The 5,703-nt window shown below is 39.5% G+C and overlaps 1 non-coding gene across 1 annotated transcript; it reads right to left on the bottom strand.

The window, feature by feature from the left end:
* Nucleotides 1-3,335: 3,335 nt before the first annotated feature.
* On the bottom strand, nt 3,336-3,483 carry LOC115851137 (small nucleolar RNA SNORA79). The gene has a single exon (XR_004038635.1). It is a non-coding gene; the product is annotated as a small nucleolar RNA SNORA79 (small nucleolar RNA).
* Between the last annotated feature and the right edge of the window lie 2,220 nt (nt 3,484-5,703).

Raw genomic sequence — 5,703 nt, 5'->3', positions numbered from 1 at the left:
CTGCTGTGATCTTTCTCTGTGGCTACAGTTCCCTCTGCCAATGTCAACTGTTCTCCAAAGGGCCTGTTTGCTAGCCTGCTGCTGATTCTCCTCAGGAGACAGCAGTCTTGTGGATGCTCCAAAAGTCCCTCCTCCTTGAGCTACGGCAGCTCCAGTTGCCGTGGAAATGAGGAGAGAAGCCTTCCCTTCCCAGGAACACGCATGCCCATCTGTTTAGTTGATCTTCAAAGCAACACCCAGCATTTCCAGAATCCTGAAATGATGCTTAAGAGCTGGTACTCAGATTCTTCACCCTTGGTCTTGTGATATAAACTCTCAGCTCAACTCTCAGTAATTTAACACCTGCGTTTAAGTAAATTATGCTTTCAGAGAGTTCCCCCAATACTGGAAGGACATCTTTATTTATGGAGTGAAAGGTGCATTTTGAAGATTTTCTTAGTGTGTCATTCAGGATGGGCTAGGATATATCTTGCATATTCAGAATATGCAGGAACAACAAACAACCCCTAAATCTTAGTGACTTAAAAATCAAGATTAATTTCCTTTTTTTTTTTGCGGTACGTGGTCCTCTCACTATTGTGGCCTCTCCCGTTGCGGAGCACAGGCTCCGGACGCGCAGGCTCAGCGGCCATGGCTCACGGGCCCAGCCGCTCCGCAGCATGTGGGATCTTCCCGGACCGGGGCACGAACCCGTGTCCCCTGCATCGGCAGGCGGACTCTCAACCACTGCGCCACCAGGGAAGCCCCAAGATTAATTTCTTGCTCCTGTTGTCTACTACTCATGGGTGAGCTGTAAGAGTCATGAGTTGATGGACTCCGGCTCACTGAGGAGAGGTGACTTGGTGATTTGATGGACTCTTTTCTATATCATCTTCTAGAACCAGACTGAGGTTTCAGCCACTATTGGTTATATTGCTGGTTGCTAAGGCAGCAGGAAGAATTCGGAAAATCACCCATTGACTTGACGCTTACAACCAGAAGTATCACATGTCACTTAAATTCTCAATTCATTGGCCAAAGTAAATCATGTGCCCACTCCTAACTTCAAAAGAGCAGCGTGATCTTACCCTATGTCCCAACATTTGACCAAAACTGATGATTACTACACCCCAAAACAATCTTCCACAAAACTTAATTGGAATCTCTACCTCTAAAGATAGAAAACCACTTGCAATTCTAAAGGCCATATTCTTCACCCACCTTCTACCTCTCAATATTCCAAAAAACTCAAGAATCAGCATTACCCAGCAACTTGACTTATGGTTGTTAAAACAGTTCAGAGGAAAGAGTGGCCATTGACAAGGGGGAAGTTAAGGAAAAGAGAAAGAATATGAATTGGAACTTGAAGGAGAGGATTTAGATTTTTTAAAAGGAAATGAAAAAAATGTGGAAATCACAGACATGAAATCACAGACAAGAGAGCATGGGGAGCCGTGAGGAGAGAGTTTGCTTCTCTGTGTTGTATATACTTTGTCGTACAGTTATCAGCGACATAAGTCTGGAGTGGCAGTTTGGAAACAGATTGTGGAAGGCCACGATTAAGAATTTGGTCTTTGTTCTACAGAAAATGGGAGCCATTAAAGATTTTGAGACGAGGTGATGATTGCAATATGAGAAGATAAATCTGTTCATGGAGAAGTTGATGGATTGGAAGAGGGAAGCCTGATAGAAGAAACTAATTAGTCCACTACTGCCGTCATCAAGGGCTAGACAAGGATGGTGACAGCAGGAATGGTGGGGAAAAACAGCTGGGGAAAATTGACAGGGGAAGATTTTAATAGGATTGGTTGTATGACTAAAGGAAAGGAGAAAGGGAGAGTAACCAGCTCTGTGCCTACTTACTCTTCTGGTTAACACTGCCAGGATTAACAGCAATCTCTCAATACACTCTGTGTGTGTGTGTGTGTGTGTGTGTGTGTGTGAGAGAGAGAGAGAGAGAGAGAGAGAGAGAGAGTTGGGGAAGGAACGGCAGTGAGAGAGAATGGATGTCTGTGGATGCCCCGTAAGACTTTCTTTTTCATCTAGCTGCATGCATTAACTTGGCCCTAGGTACCATTAAGAGAGATTCAGTGTCCAATAAACTGTGTAGTGTTATGATGATGGGTGCCTACTATTTTTAGGATAAATGGTGATTTTGCTTGTTAAATAGTATATACTGCTGAACCAGTAGGACCATTTTGTGATTTCAGTGTTTTACTCTTAAAAATCCTTCTCTTGGACTTTGCAATCCAAATTGCCCTAAAACACAAACTAGGTTTGGCTTTTCAGTTAATTGGTACCAACAAGCTCTTCTTGACGAGTTCAAATCATACCTTCGAACATTATTATCCCCCTACACAGCCCCTCGATCAGACTTCCCTCGTAGAATCAGAGTCTGTGCCTTAAGTTTTACCATATTTTGCCTGCTAACACATTTCTAGCAACATAATATTAATTTTGTAAATATTTTCTTTTAGCTTATTCAAGAGGCTTTGCTCATGGCATTTTTCCAACTGACTGCTTCAAAGGATCCACAGGGCCAGCTGTAATTTCCCCAAGTGACTCTACTTTTGTACTCTATCCTCTGCATCTGGCAACTTTGGGCTATAGCAGGTATTGCTGTTCATATAGGATTCAAAAATATGTGTTTTATTCCCAGTCTTCCTCCCTTTCTTTAAGAGCTGCCCACAGAAATAGAGACACAGATGTAGAGAACAAATGTATGGACACCAAAGGGGGAAAGTGGGGGTGGGGCGGGATGAATTGGGAGATTGGGATTGACATATATACACTAATATGTATAAAACAGATAACTAATAAGAACCTGCTGTATAAAAAATAAATAAATAAAATAAAATAAAAAGAGCTGCCCACAGTCTGTGCTGCCAGCTATAAAACACTACTCAATATTTGTATTTTATACCTAAGGACTTGAGCTGTAGAGCTAGTTCACAGTGGATGGAGACCGTCACCAGGTTACTGAAGACATTTTTATCTGTAACTTTATTAAAGCCACCATTGTGTCCAAGTCAATTATTTATAAGAAAAAAGATAATTTTTTTAATCTCCTATGCTTTATTCTAGATATTGGGTTAATTTAATTTCATTTTTTAATTTTTATTTTTTGGAATTTTTGAATTTTATTTTATTTATTTTTTTATACAGCAGGTTCTTATTAATTATCCATTGTATACATATTAGTGTATACATGTCAATCCCAATCTCCCAGTTCATCCCACCACCACCACCACCCCCCGCCACTTTCCCCCCTTGGTGTCCATACATTTGTTCTCTACATTCTGTGTCTCTGTTGAAAGAAGATAATTTTTTAAAGTGGTTTTTTCTCTTTTTTTTGCAATTGTTTGACCCCACAAAAATCAGAAGGCACTAACGGACAACCAACCCGTCCCCATGGTGCGCTGAGTGAATACAAGTCAGCTTAGATATATGATGGACTAAAATCCCACTACTTAAGGCTCCAAGCATTGAGAGGAACAGCCATCAAATAAAGTGGTGTTTTAAAGAATTCCAATATTTTCTTCTTAAAAATAAATTGTTTAATACACATCTATCACTGAAAGTCAACACCAAATCAATTTTTTTAACGTCTTTATTGGAGTATAATTGCTTTACAATGGTGTGTTAGTTTCTGCTGTATAACAAAGTGAATCAGCTATACGTATACATATATCCCCATATCCCCTCCCTCTTGTGTCTCCCCCCAACCCTCCCTATCCCACCCCAAATCAATTTTTAATCATAATCGGAAATACAGTATACTGAAAACGGTATCATACTGATGTAAGAGTGCACTGATCACAAACAGCACTGAGAGTAAATAAATTATTATTCTCCAGAGTTTGGAGTCATATTTGCCCTGACTCCAGTGACTACAATTCTAGCCACCACTCTTGGGTTCTCTTGCTTATAAGATGTCAAAGCACCATGCGACTTTAATAAAACAGTGTGGTGTAGCCGTAATAATAGATAAATAGATCACTGGAATAGAAAATAGAGTCCAAAAAGACATGTCTATGAGAGAATTTGGTACATCATGATGGTAAGGAAAAGATGAATTATTCAATAAACAGAACACTTTGGGAGAAAAAATTATTGTGATATCACTTCAAACAATACACCAAGATAATTTTGCAATGAATTAAAAAACTAAGTGTAAAAAACCAAAACTAAAAAGCAATAGAAATAATGTGGAATGATTAGCATATGATTGTACTTTCATTTCTATCTTGTACAATATTATTCAAGCATTAAAAATAAGATTTATCTATGTGTGCTAATATGAAAGGACATCTATTTAAGTAAAAAATAATTTTCCTATAGTATAAATAGTGTTAATTCCTTTCATGTAATAAATGTGTGTGTATATAAACACATATACTCATGTATGTACATACACACAGGCACACAAGGAAAGAAGTGGGGAAGGATAACCCTCACTGCTAACGGGAGACTGGTAAGGAAAGAGTTTGTGGGTGATTGGAATATTATCTATTTTTCATCTATATTTTACCTCTATTGCCTACTCTAGTTTTTTTTAATTAAGCAGAAATTTCAATTATCTGGAAATAAAATAATCCCTCCAAATAAAAATATAATATTTGCTATTGTTCTATGCTGATGAAATGAGACAAGGACATCGTCAGTTCCTTCCAAAAGCCCTCCCTGTATCATTAGGTGAGCTATCATTTATCCATGCATCTGAGCAACAGCTACCTAACTCATCTCCTGCCTGCGTCCAGCACCCATTATTCCCTCCCATCAGTCTTCATAGAGATGACATGTGGAGAGCAATGCTCCAGCCCCCAGCTGTGTCACCTTGGATGTCACTTCTGTGGATTCCCCTATCTAAATTGCTGTGCTGTTTTAAAACATTCTGTGTTTTTACCTGATACCACATAGCACATTTCTTTATTTACTGTCTGCTTACTACTCTGTCCTGATCATGAGGACAGGTCTGTGTGGTTCCGTACAGAAACTTCATCATCTGTCACAGTACCTGGAATGAAGTAGATAAGTAAATAATAAGTATTGAATGAATTGCATGAATAAACGAATATGGATTAAATGAATGAATGAATAACTTATTTAAGACAGAAACCACTAGTTATAAAGTATATCCACCAAGGAGAAAACAGAAACCATAAATATCATTTACACATAAACAGAGAGGATTTAAACACAGGTACCCGGAGAAGAAGTGGGCAGTGAATGAACACTATCTCCTGATTTTCTTAGAATCTTTTTGAACAAGAAGCATGCCAGGAAGCACTGAGTGATAAAGGTCAGATTTGTTATTTACAGAGCTGCCTGCATTTTCCAGCTGTATTTCAGGTCGGGACTGGCAAGATAACAGGATACCCAGGAGAGTTCTTCTTTGATTCCGTAAATGAATGTTCTAAAAGAAACATACTGGTGAAAGACACAGCTCTCAGACCCTGGAAGGAGCATAATGCAGGACTGGCCTGAGGGAGGGAAAAAATCAATAGCTTTAAAAGAGAATGAGACCAGATTCTTTACAGCTAATATTGGCAAAAGGAGAAGCCTCAGGGGCACTGATATTGGCACTGTCTCCATCAATTTCCTCTGGCTCTGCTTGATAGCAGATACCAGCAGGGCTTAGGGATGCATTGGGGTTAGCCGGGCCAGGGATGGGTAACTGGGGAAGCCCAGCTGGCTTACAGAGATGATTTCTCCCTGCTCAGT

Source organism: Globicephala melas, chromosome 7 (genome assembly GCF_963455315.2).
Source record: "Globicephala melas chromosome 7, mGloMel1.2, whole genome shotgun sequence".
Taxonomy (NCBI): Eukaryota; Metazoa; Chordata; class Mammalia; order Artiodactyla; family Delphinidae; genus Globicephala; species Globicephala melas.
This window is presented reverse-complemented; position numbering and strand designations above follow the sequence as displayed.